This window comes from Lytechinus variegatus, chromosome 15 (genome assembly GCF_018143015.1).
Source record: "Lytechinus variegatus isolate NC3 chromosome 15, Lvar_3.0, whole genome shotgun sequence".
Lineage (NCBI taxonomy): Eukaryota > Metazoa > Echinodermata > Echinoidea > Temnopleuroida > Toxopneustidae > Lytechinus > Lytechinus variegatus.
Window position 1 is genome coordinate 20,089,981 of NC_054754.1, and position 13,286 is coordinate 20,103,266.

The 13,286-nt window shown below is 35.5% G+C and overlaps 1 protein-coding gene across 1 annotated transcript in view; it reads right to left on the reverse strand.

Annotated features, from left to right (window-relative positions):
• Positions 1-7,385, reverse strand: part of LOC121429195 — a 71,224-nt gene extending 63,839 nt beyond the window's left edge. Inside the window, exon 1 of the mRNA XM_041626142.1 lies at positions 7,019-7,385. The gene's annotated coding sequence lies outside the window, so the exon portion shown is untranslated. The remainder of the gene's footprint in view (positions 1-7,018) is intronic.
• Positions 7,386-13,286: the final 5,901 nt, after the last annotated feature.

Below are 13,286 nucleotides of genomic sequence, written 5' to 3' on the forward strand. Positions count from 1 at the left end.
CCCAAGAAGAGAAGCAGTTTTATTTGAAAGAGTAAAATGAGAAGAGCAATTTAAAACAAGTTTCATCAAAATCGGTTGTGAAATGAGCAAGTTGTGGACGTTTAAAAGGTCTGGTTGAAATATGGGGATCCTCAAAATGGCTGATTTTGTGGACAACTCTCCAATTGTTTTGTAGATAATTTTTCTGATTTTCCTCATTATCTTTGAAATTGCACGTTGCCTCATTCTGAGCATATTGTCATGGGAAAATATACTTCACATCACATATGTCAAGGTCAGGAGGAAATGATGTGAAATATGTAAAATAAAAGGAGGAAATCTGAAAGTTTGTGTACAGAACAAATGGAGGGTTGTCCACAAAATCAGCCATTTGAAGCATCCATAACTTGCCTATGTCATAACCGATTTTGATGAAACTTGTTTTAAATTGTTCCTCTCATTTTACTCTTTCAAATAAGATTGATTTTTTCTTGGGTTTTTGTTTCCTTTAACGGCGACGTATATTAGCAACCTTTTCGTAGAACTCATCGAGACTAGTTGGGTAACTTTCTCGTTTGTGAGGTGCATTTTTTCGGTTTCGTGTTAATACAAAATCTGATTTCCCGAATTTAAGAATTAGACTAAGGTTATGTCATGGGTTTACTCGATATTTATTGTATTTTCATGCTTTCTAATTAGTAAAAAAAACTTTAAAATGTTATTTTTCATATTTGCGATCATGGCGATAGAGGGACAGGGATATGTACAATGTTCAAGGCATATAATAGAGCAATGCAACCGATCATTTTCACTTGTCAATGGCAGGAAAGTAAAAAAAAAATCTGTTGTATCCTTTATGTGGATTTTATTGATCAATTCGCGATAGAAGGTAGCTTTTGACTTTTGATTGGGAGAATTACTCCGTTGCTAAATATGTATACGTCCATGATTATATTTGTTTTTAATAATCATAATTTATATCATTATCATTATTTCATTTCGTTTATTTCCAACATTCACATTAATCTCTGTTTCGTACATTTTGATATACAAATGAAATATATTCATTTATTCATTTATTTATTTATTTTTTATTAATTAATATTCTATTTCCAGGCAAGGCAGAGACAGACAGAGACCAAGACATGACAGATACAATAGAAACATTACAAGAGAAACATAAGCAAGAAAGACGACAAATAGCAAATTTCTATGTTCAAAAATTGTAATCAAGATTATCATATAAACAGGTTGGGAGTGGAGGAAGCTGCTAAAAAAAGCAGGGTGGGTGCGCCCTCCTAACATGCCTAATAAAACATATTATTATATCTAAAATATTATTATATTTATCACAAACATCACCATTAACAACAATAACAAAAGTAAGGTCATCTTTTTTGCTTGAATTATCTTATATGAAATATAACCTGTTTGATTGTAATAACAGGTTCACTTTATAGTCAATTAATGAATTAATGAGGAGTGGCTTTATAAACAAGTTAATGGAACATGGAGTGCGCGGTCTACCGTTAAGATGCCTTTTGTTCAGCAAATGTGCTTGCATATTTCATATTTGTTTCTTCAATACTTTGTCTCGCCAGATTCAATTACTGAACTTGCTGCTGATGGGGCACACTGAACACCTCATGTTCCTGTGTTGTGTTATTTCGTGTTATTATTATTATTATTATTTGCCCTTTTCGTTATCTTCATGTATTACTTTACGTATATTTCTATATTCCTTGTATCTATTTTTGAGTGGTCCACATTCTACAAGCTTTGCTTTTCAGTGGACCCATCCATTCTTCTTATGATATATAATTGCATTGATTTAATTATATTCAATGATATTGATTATATTGATTTAAACTTGACATGTATGTTAATTTATATTTATATCACTTTCGAATATGTATATCTTTTTTTTCAATATTGAATTTTGTTCATGGTATTATTTAAATTTAATCAATCTATCTTGTACTTATTTGTATTATTTTGAAGAATGAAAAATAAATTGAATTGAATTGAAACAAAGTCACTAAAGTGCATGTAACAGTCACTAAATTTACCCCAAATTTATAAGTTTCTTTAAAATCGCGATTTTGCCTTGCATCTCCCTTGATAACCTTTTTTTTTAATCTTTATGAAAGCGTTGAATTCTGTGGAAAAGGAACTGTGGGGGAAATGAACATGACAAACGCATCCTGAATTTTGGAAAAAATTCACAAGATTGTTGGGGTATGTAAACGTAATAGATGGCTGAATATCATTAGTTCAATTGATTGGTAGAATGGGCAATTAACTTCAGATTAAACCATAGGAATGAAACAGCTTGGATGAAGAGGCAATACAACAGAGTCCAACGAAAGAATATATTTGCCAGGGAGATATCTAGCTCAAATCCATCCATTCAAGGGTTTCCAAACACCATTGAAACTTCTATCAATATTACCAACTTCTATTCTGTTTTCATGGACACACATCTGAAGTACTTTGATGCTTGGCTTTATTTGAACGAATCCTAAGTCAAACACCGTTCGGGACACTTGTGTCATCTGCATTTGATTTGAAGAATTGCGGGGATGTCAGGACTATATAAAAAAAAATGAGTCTTTTCAAGATTATTTATCCAGAAGGGTGTCGTGGTAAGTTTGATTTGTTTTGGGGTGGATGTGTGCGCTTCTGTGGGGAATTTGCAGTTTTTTTCACTGCCATTTCAGCTTAGACCAAGGTCTAGATTTGATAAGTCTTAACATGCAGAACACTTCAATATTATCATGGCAATTGTTAAATCACAAGTGATAGAGTTGTTTCTTTAAAAAGTCTGTATTCCTCCTTTTTATATAACTTTTAGTAGAACTCGAACATTCAAAATTAAACCTGCCAATCTTTTCTTTTTTAGCTTTGATATATGCTATATAAGATCTGTGACTGTTTTTTTTTTCTTCACAGCAAAAACTGTGTTAGTTTTACACCTATAGGTGTTATTACAACACCTATGGTTGTTACATTTACACTCTTTGGTGTTATGTTCAATCTCTAGGGTGTTATTTTAACACCTCAGGGTATGGTCCTCTATTAACACCAATGGTGTCAGTTTTAACACCACAGTTTTCACAGTGTTTGACGATGTGATTTCTTCTCTTGACTGAAAACGATGGGCCTATGTTTTAATATAGGCCTATACTTTGAAAAGCCCATGTAGAAGTGACCTATCCTAACTTTTGGCGACATGTCTAATTGTAAGAAGAATAAATATTTGCATATTTTTTCTGTAATGGTTGGACCTATCCTGAACAAATCGCAGAGGAATTTGTGATGAGAATTTAAGTGTCGCAATTATTTTGAAGAAAGAACAAATCGAACAGGTTAGTGTGGAAAGGATTCCTGTATTAGGCCCTACTCAGCGACTTGGAAAAGAAATCGGCTATTTTTCACAATAACGTGCCATAAACCTATATTATGCCAAGGTTGACAGCAACGGATAACAATGGAATGCAGTGAACATAAAGACATTAGTACTCATGCGTGGGCCGAGCAGACATAATTTACTTTTCATGTACTTCACTCTCAACGCCGTAAAGGGAAGATATTCTAAAGACATCACATAGGTCATTGCGTAAGTACAATGTTGGGCCAATGATATTACGTTCATGACAATACAGTCTTCCTGATTTCCATACAGGTTCAGATGTTGCACAATGTCGTTTAGCATTATTGGGGTTAGAGACGCCGAATTCACATTGATAAAAGGGCACAGCCAAAGAGTCAATATTTTGAAGTTATGATTGCAATGGATTGGTTTGTAATAGGTCCATGATTATATGGAGTACACTTGTATTCCTCCCAGTTCAAAGCCCCCCCCCCATACGAATCAAGAGATATGACTGACATATTGCAGATGGACCATGGGTCAGAGAAGAAAAAGCAAAACATTAAGGGATAGAGTGCGGAGATTTTCCGTAGGCATCGTAGCCGGGGTCGTAGGTATTTCACATCAAAAACTGTGGTGTTAACCGATGTACATAGAGGACAACACCAGTTATTTTACACCGGTGTTAAATTGGTGGTGTTAGTTTTACACCTACAGGTGTTATTACAACACCTATGGTTGTTACATTTACACTCTGTTCAATCTCTAAGTGGTTATTTTAACACCTCAAGATGTGGTCCTCTATTAACACCAATTGCTGTCAGTTTTAACACCACCGTTTTTACAGTGTATGGTGTGATGACTGCGCTATATAAGGTTATATTCACGGGACTAACACAGAGATAGAGTGCGATTCCTGTATAGAGACTGTGTTTATTCCATCAAAGGTGTGTTCGTACAATATACCAGTCAATTTTTAATTTGAAAATGAAAAGGCGCCGCCTGCCCCGCCCTAAATACACATACCCTCCAACAGCTTCACATCCACACACACACACTCACCCTACTCTACAAGGCACTACGTACTGTTTAGCCCGCGGCAATGTGTATGGGTGGGGGTGAATGTGTGTGTGTGTTTTGTGTGAGGGTGTATGTGTGTGTGTGTGTGTGTGTGTGTGGAGGTGCCGTATCCGAGTGGTCAAAGGCGCCTGGCTATACATGGAAAGGGTCGTGTGGTCCAGTGGGTAGAGCATTGGACTCAAAATCGCAAGGTTGTGAGTTCGAATCCCAACTCTGCCATTGTCTCCACTTTGATAAAAAGGCCCAAGAGTGATATCTGTCATCTATTATGTCAGCCACTGTGACTGATTAACCTAGACGTAACATGTTTCCAAGGTAATTGGTTATATACCAGCTTGGCGTTTACCAGCAAAAAAATGCTGTCCTGCCGAGTTCCTGCGGGAGTTACCACAAACAGAACAGAACAGAAAGTCCGGGGTTCGATCCCCTGCCGCGGCACCTATGGCGTGAGCAAGGCACTGAATCTCCAGTGCTCTTTTATCCTGCTTTCAAATAAAATGGAAATGCTATAGGCAATTTTGGTTAGTAGGTGTGCACTTGTTGAAAACACTAAAAAATGCTGGGTGTGGGTGTAAGGGTGCGTGTACGTATTTATATAATAACTGTTAAAAATGTAATATAACCTCTAGAAAACTAATGCATATACGATACACGAACTCGCTAGTTTTCGAGGGTTATTTGAAGGCATTGAAGTTGTTGTTTAGTAAAGGCTTATAAATACAATAGATTGGGGGCTGGACCGTAAACCCAACACTTTTTATTCTTTAAGTTGTATAAGCCTATTAACGGCGAAAAAATCACTGAGCAAACTAATACGAGAGGCCCAGTTTCCGTTTGTGAAAGTTGTGTAAATATCATGTATATTCACGAATTGCAAAAATACACGTAATTGATCAATTTGGGGGCAAAACTGTTTTTCTTTTAAACATGTAAATCAAATACTAATCACAATATTGAAAAAGAAAATCCGTGGGGGGTCAAAACGCATAGAATTTATTGAAGAAACTGAAAAGCGAGGGAGCAAAGCGACCAAGGTTGCCATGTGGGCAATTCTGCATTTTCTGAAGTGAATATAAAGGATTTAGTGTTAAGGTGAATTTGTCAAAATTTCCAGTAAAAAATGTAAGTTTTCCCAATTTTAGGGGGACAACCCTGCTCCCCCTCTGCGCATGTAAGTAATATTAGTTGAAGAATTTGCTGTAGCAACAGCAGCAGCAGTAATAGAAGTAGAAAATGAAGTAGCAGTAGTGTAGTATTAGTAGTAGTGGTCAAAGAAGGAGTAATAGTAGTAGTATAGTAGTAATAGTAGTAGTTGTAGTAGTAGAAGTAGTAGTAGTAGAAGTATGATAGTATGATAGTAGTAGTAGTAGGAATAGTGGTAGTGGTAGTATAGTAGTAGTGGAAGTAGAAGTAGTAGTAGTAGTAGTAGTAGTAGTAGTAGTAGTAATAGTAGTAGTAGTAGTACTAGTAGTAGTAGACTAGTAGTAGTAGTGGTAGTAGTAATAGTAGTAGTAGTAGTAGAAGTAGTAGTAGTAGTAGTAGTAGTAGTAGTAGTAGTAGTAGTAGTAGTAGTAGTAGTAGTAGTAGAAGTAGTAGTAGTAGTAGTAATAGTAGTAGCAGTAGTAGAAGAAGTTGTAGGAGCAGCAGTATCATTTTATTTACTTTGACCTCCTCCCCCTAATTTTCCTCTCTTACCACTGTCCCTTCCTTTCTAATTTCTTGAAGTATATAGTCCTCATTATGCATTCCGCGGTAGCCTTAATTGGCATATTAATTCAGCATTGATTGATTGATTGATTGATTGATTGATTGATTGATTGATTGATTGATTGATTGATTAATCCATTAATTTATTGACTGATTGACTGATTGATTAATTGATTGATTGATTGATTGACTGATTGATTGATTGATTGATTGATTGATTCGTTCATTGATTGATCGATTGATTGATTGATTGATTCGATCGATTTTATATCTCTTTGTCATGCATACAGTAAATGAATCGCTCTCTCTGAGATATACTTGCCTCTTGCTATTTGAACCCGTGCAGTAGGCCATGTTGATTTCTCCAACATTTCACATAATATAAATTTCTTAAACTACTTCACAACACATTTTTATCATCTATTGTGGTTATCTAAAACAACTTACATGCTACGAATAGGATATTGGATATAAGCTCATCAAAATATACCACAGGAATGGTGATGATAGTCGGTTGGGTTGACTCTTATAGTTTAAAACATGACTTACATTTTTTTTTCATTATTATTTTAGATAGACAGATAACTTTTGCGTTTACTGGTAAAAATATTCGGGCTTGAAATAGGCCCACATAGAGAGACAACAACAGCAATAAGTATACATGTATGTAAATGATTAATTATTGTACATTTATGTAATTCAGTCATCAGACTAAAAGGTTAGATCGATGCAGCATCAACCTGTTTTCCATTGATACACCTTACAAAAAAAGGATCGTCTGTTCCCCCCCCCCCCTCCTCCTGCTCCCTTCTATCTCTCCTTTTTCTCTGCCGAACATTCTATTTCGCAGTTAATAAGCGTAATATCTATAGTATTTACCTTTTATGAAAAGCAAGGAGTGGCTATCCGAAGGTCCCAAATATAGCTTAGTCAACCTCAATCACATTTGTTGTACGCCTGACCAAATGTATTCCATTGATCACTGTGTCTCGATCTCCACAAACTTTCAAAAAGTTATTCCCGGCTTCGTCTATGTATCTCGACTACCACGAACGCTAATGTCATTAAAAATCACGACATTTTGATCTATGATGTCTCCATAATGTTAGATCGAAATCGGTTTTAGATTTGTGGAATCCAACAGTGTCGAACATATAATAGAACATATAACAGCGTATGCGTCTGATGATACCCGTGGACGCGATACTTTCTGAGCGCTGTTGTCGCGAACAATCCCAGGAATTGTTAAGAACTTCTCTGGCTACCTACCCATGACGTTTGGCTTTTCATACAATCGGCCAATCAGCGCGCGAGTTGGTCTGTGAAGGCGGACTATGCAGCGAGAATGCTGGTTCGGTTCAGCTCTCTGGTGTGCACGTCTAACTCACGAAAGAAAAAAAAAGAGGAAAATAACAATCAAACGAAATACTTTGATATCTATTCAGTAGGCATAAGGGGCCACGCTTGGGTGAAAAATAAGTACCTCTATTCATTTTTTGGTGTTTCTGTTTTGTGATATAAAACCCCCCTCTGGCTAAAAGTCAAGTTTGTGGGTCAACTTAAACGAACTCGAACTTTTGAGAAAATAAAAGAATGAAGATCATAAATAGATCAAAATTGAGAAATTTAATTTGGTATTTGATCGATGGTTTTACAACTTAAAGACCGGGCTTTGATCTTGTCATCCAGTTGAATTTAATAGATATAAATTTGACAGAATAGATGATGAACACGTCCCTATTATGATATCTGACAAGTATGCGTTCTCTGTTGTATAATTCCTTTAAATTGGATATAACAGTCGATGATACACGTATATTATCATAACTTTGGATGATGCTGTTGTCGTTGATATATATGTTATTATGTGACACCACATTTGACATTTGATATGCAAATAATACTCACCACAGGGCATTAATAAGAACTATACTACGATGTACCAGTTATAATACTCCCGCATTATTACAGCAGGGGCATTTTGGATTCTTTCAAAGGTAACGAGCGTGTTTAATTATCATAATGCCCGAGAAAAATAATGTGTATTATTTGTTTTATAAGATAGTGATGTGGATCTTTTTTGTTTGCTAGAGCATCCGCATCTGAAAACTATGACGTGTCAATAGAACTAGTTATGAGTACCATGCAGTCATTAGCAAATTCGACTGTTAGCTGAAATAGATGACTGTGATCACGTGATAGATTTCAGCCAATCAGCTGATAAGGATCCATATATCGTCATTCCATGATATAAAAATACTGTACTACACTCTTACAACAAATAAGTCAAATTGACGAGACCAGTGGTCAGCTGGGTGCAACTGATATGGCAACCACTAATAGTTACATTTCTGACATATATTCTTGTCAGAAATGACTGTTCTAGTAAAATACGACTAGAAAATAGTCAAATATGACTAGAATAACAGTTGCACCCAGCTGACCCTATTAACTTGTCATTTTTAACTGATTTGTTTTTATCGTGTGCATAAAAGTATAGTCAGTCATTACCTTCATATCCCCACAACTGGGCTTTGCGGCGTGCGCCTGTAATCCAAGCTAGGTGGGGAAGATACAAATTGATGCAGAGGTTCGAGGTTCGAACCCTGGTCACTTCTTTCGGATGGTGACGTTAAAGGTCGGTCCAGACGTAAATAATCATATCTGATTGAAACACGTCTGACAAAACTCAAATACACACACATTCATATCCCCAGTGATCCCGGCAGTGATCACGCTACGGCAGAGATGTAGGCCTTTATGTTCTTTTTCAAATTCCGATTCAAATACGTATTCATTTCCGAAGAAATATACATACAGGTGTAATTGAATTTTTACATCGTTTACATTTGATAAAATCACTGGCGTACTGTGGTGGGCCTGAGGACCATCGTCCCCAAAAGATTCTTATCTTTTCCTTAATAACAACTAAATAAATTTAGAATGTTTGTGTTCAAGAGCGCTTAATTTTGTGTACCCTCTCTCTCTCTCTCTATCTCTCCCTCTCTCTACCAATCCAGGTAGGCTGACAACTAGAGCATCAAAATCTGCAATTCATCGCTAAATGTTTACATTATCAGCACATCAGCCATTCAAAGTGGGATCTATCTTTTTCATGTCGCATGCCACATGCAGCTATCAAAACAAGCAAGTATTTATCACAAAAATGTGATATAATATTGGCATTATTCGCGGCTCCAAATTAATTTTCTCAAAGGCGCTGAAACCTGCCTGTACCTCAAAGAATTTTGAGAGGGGTGCGGCAAATACTTAGCACCTATAGATCATTCAATTTCGATTGCGCTGCCAAAATAAGTACTTACAGTTTTGGCTTCCAGTCAAAACGGATTGAATGTATATTCCATTATTTGTACAAATTCTTCTGACAAATCATGTTGTCAATTACAGCACTAATGTTCGATTTTATAATAGTGCATGTAAGCACACTCTCAATTCCATGGGGAAAATAGCAGTGTGAATTTGGCCCTTTTGCTTCTGTGACCATAAAGATAACAGGGGCCGCGGAACGGGGGGGGGGGGACTTCAGCCCCATTTTTTTTTAAACGTGTACAAAAATGTGAATGAAACCATCTGATATGAATTTTAGCAGGCCCCCCCCCCCCTTTACTTAAAAACCGTTTAGCGGCCCCTGCAATAGGTGAATACATTATACAAAAATGCATTCCAAGAAGTATGATAAAACAATTAGGGCTCGTCATTGCACTAACACGAAAATGGTAAAAGCATGATATAGCTCCATTGTGTAGCCATAGCATGAAAGCATTTATAACTGTCTCTCTTAGAATAAGTGAGGCAGTTATAATTACCATCATGCAATGAAACAAACTTTATTGAAAGTAATATTTTATCCCCCGATTTCACAATTAAATATCTAAAACATGACAGAACTTGAAAACTTGAAATTTATGTCCATTTTCCGGTGGGGTTCACTAACTTTTTAGCACAATTGCATTTCGTAGTCCATGTAATTAAGGTAAATTAATACTTTCGGAAAAGAAAGAATCAGATATATTTTTGCTTCTTACCAATATATCTAATGCCCTCAAGAGAAATCATTGGAATCACTTATGTTATACCATGCTATTAAAAAGAATGCCTGGATTTAGATAAATTTGTTTCATTTTCACCATTTCCAACAATACATTTCAATCTAATTAGATCAAAGTAAAAAAAAAAACAGTTGTGGCTGGGTATAAAAATGTCGATTTGTTTAAGGCCATGCATTCGTTTATCACTAACAATCTATAATTTCAATATACTTCCTTTGTTAGTGAATTTGAAAGAAAAGAAATTGAATTGTCTCTTTTTCCCCGATATTTAAAGACAAGGACTAAATTGATTCAAAATAGTATCTCACGTTACCATAATACATAAATGATTTACTGTTAGGATTATATTTACTGAAAGATATGAATCAATTTAAGTTGAAAAAAATACCTACTGTTATGAGGCATAATCAAACCATTATCCAACCTATGTCTATAAGAATGTGTAAGGCATTGGGGCGCAATGAGCTTGCTTTTATATCAACCATGTATCCATCTACTTTCAAATCAGGCATTCAAAATTTATTTGACATTTTCATATGCAGAATAAAGAATTTTGGTAATTTCTTTTTGGAAAAATCATGTTTTGGAAAACGTTTTTATAATCAAATTCCTTTTTTTTATCATTTTCATTAAAGTAATGTCAATAAATGATATCAGTTCACATTGTGACACATTTAAATGACAACCATGGTCAGTTTCGGAATGTATATACATGATATATGTGTAGAGCTGTTTTGGCTCAGCGGATAAGTCTCCGGACTTTGAACCACAAGGTCCGGGGTTCAAATCCCCCGCAGCACCCGCTTCCTTTGGCAAGGCCTGGATCTTGCACCTGCATCTTTCCACCTGTGGGTAGTATGGATACCCGGTAGGAAGAAATTTCTTGAATGTGCGAACACTCGATATTTTTAGCCGTGCTTAAAGCCGCCAAGCCGGGTAATAGTGTATGCCTTGCTTAGAAACATTGTACTGAGGGCTATATGAATGTTGCATGTTTTCATAATCATTATTATAAACTTCATAATCTCATTTTTCGTGTTTTTAGAAAATAATAAATTTTAAGATAAATTCACGGATAACATTAAACACTGTTGCACCTGCTTTAGAGTAGCATTTCAAACTCGAAAAAGCTCAATTTGTATTATGAGTGTTGACTTCTGAATCGATACATATTTCGTTATCACAGTATTTCATAATTAAATAATCGACAGTCCTAATTCAAGTAACGGTACGTTGGATAATGTACAATAAATATTCTTGTGAAGTTTGCATAGTCACATTGTTCTGAACACCGTATTGGGAATACCCAGAGATTGGGAAATATCAAGAAAATGCAATGGAAAAAATGTAGTTTTGATGAAAACAAAGTTTTTTTCTCTCTCTCTTTCTGTATCTTTTTTTTATCTTCCATGCTCTACCGACCCTGAACCTGTCTTCTGAATTCCATTTCTTTTACTGTGTTTGTTGTGAAACCAAATCTCGGTTTCTTTGTGTTCACAATTCCACGCTACAGCGCTTTTCATAATAGATCTATTATAGTCGGTGCCCTTGATTATGAATAGAGGATTGTCGCCCACGTCAAAAAAAAATTGCGCAAAAATGTAAGGTGTATTTTATATAATCTCTTCTCTCTGTCTCCTCCTCCTCTTCTTCTTCCTCCTCCTTCTCCTTCTTCTTCTCCTCCTCTTCTTCTTCTCCTTCTTCTTCTTCCTTCTCCTCCTCTTCTTCTTCTCCTTCTTCTTCTTCCTCTTCTTCTTCTTCTGCCTTCTCCCCCTCCTCTTCTTCTTCTTCTACTATTACTATCACTAGCGACTGCTGCTGGTGATTGTGTTATTACTACGACTACTATTACTATATACTACTACTATACTACTACTATACTACTACTACTACTACTAGTAGTAGTAGTACTACTACTACTACTATGACGATTACTTCTACTTCTATTAGCATATTCTACTTCTCCTACTATTTATTTTATTATTTTTCTTTATACTAGTATATTCCTCTTCCATCCCTATCTGTCTGTCTCCTTTTCACCATAATCTCTTCCTTTCCGCCTGTTCTCCAAATCTCAAATTTCTATCCTGTCTCTCCCCTCAGTCTCTCTCTTTCTTTCAGTTTGAGAGGGCGCCGATACATTTTCCCAATCGCCAAACGTGTTGACTTGTTTTTCTCTCTTGATTCATTTCTATTTTTACACAACACTTTGCACAATTATCCATTTTTTTCTGAATTCTGAATACAAGGTGTGATATGGAATTTTCACTGGGTTGCAACTTCTACAGTTTTCCACTTCGCAACTGTAAATGCGTTGTACGTGCACCGCAGTCCTAGAATTGGTTGTGATAGGCATGATAACATGAATTTATTTCCTCCTATTTTTTTTTTCATTCTTGAAATAAAGTAACGATAATGATTACTTGACTTTGAAAAGTAGATAAAAAGATATATAAAGGGGGTGACTCCCCAGACAGAACAGCTAACTTTACCTTTGTAGTACAGAAAGCATGGATTTCCCAAACTGTTTAATGATAAAAATTCGTGCAAATCTGATACAGCAAATTAGATTTAACTGATTAATGTCAGTCAGCAGCCCTTATTAAAAAAATCAGCCCAAAGACATTGAAACATGATTTAATGTATTGGAATGGCCCACGTAAAAAGATAACGTATGATATACATTTTTGTATCTTGTGGTATTCTAAGCAATCTCGAAGTCAAACAGTGAAATATACCTACCGGATTTTTTTAAGTCCTACTTGATTCTTTATTGTGTTTTTTTTAAACTAACAGATGTCATGTTTCATAATTTTGTTTTAAAAACATTTTTAACGTCACTTTCCTATGAAAACGCCCCAGTTTTTATTCATATAACGGCATTATTTTGTTCACTTTTAGTAAGTTTATTTTTCACCCAACTAGTAATTGACACAGGGAAATGAGTTGGCAACCTAACTCATATGCTTTTAAAAATGTGCATAGTATGCCGGATCACAAAAATATGCAATCAATTATTGATTGTAAATCTAATTTTTTATGTCATTGGTTTTTATATCATTATGACTGCCTGCTTG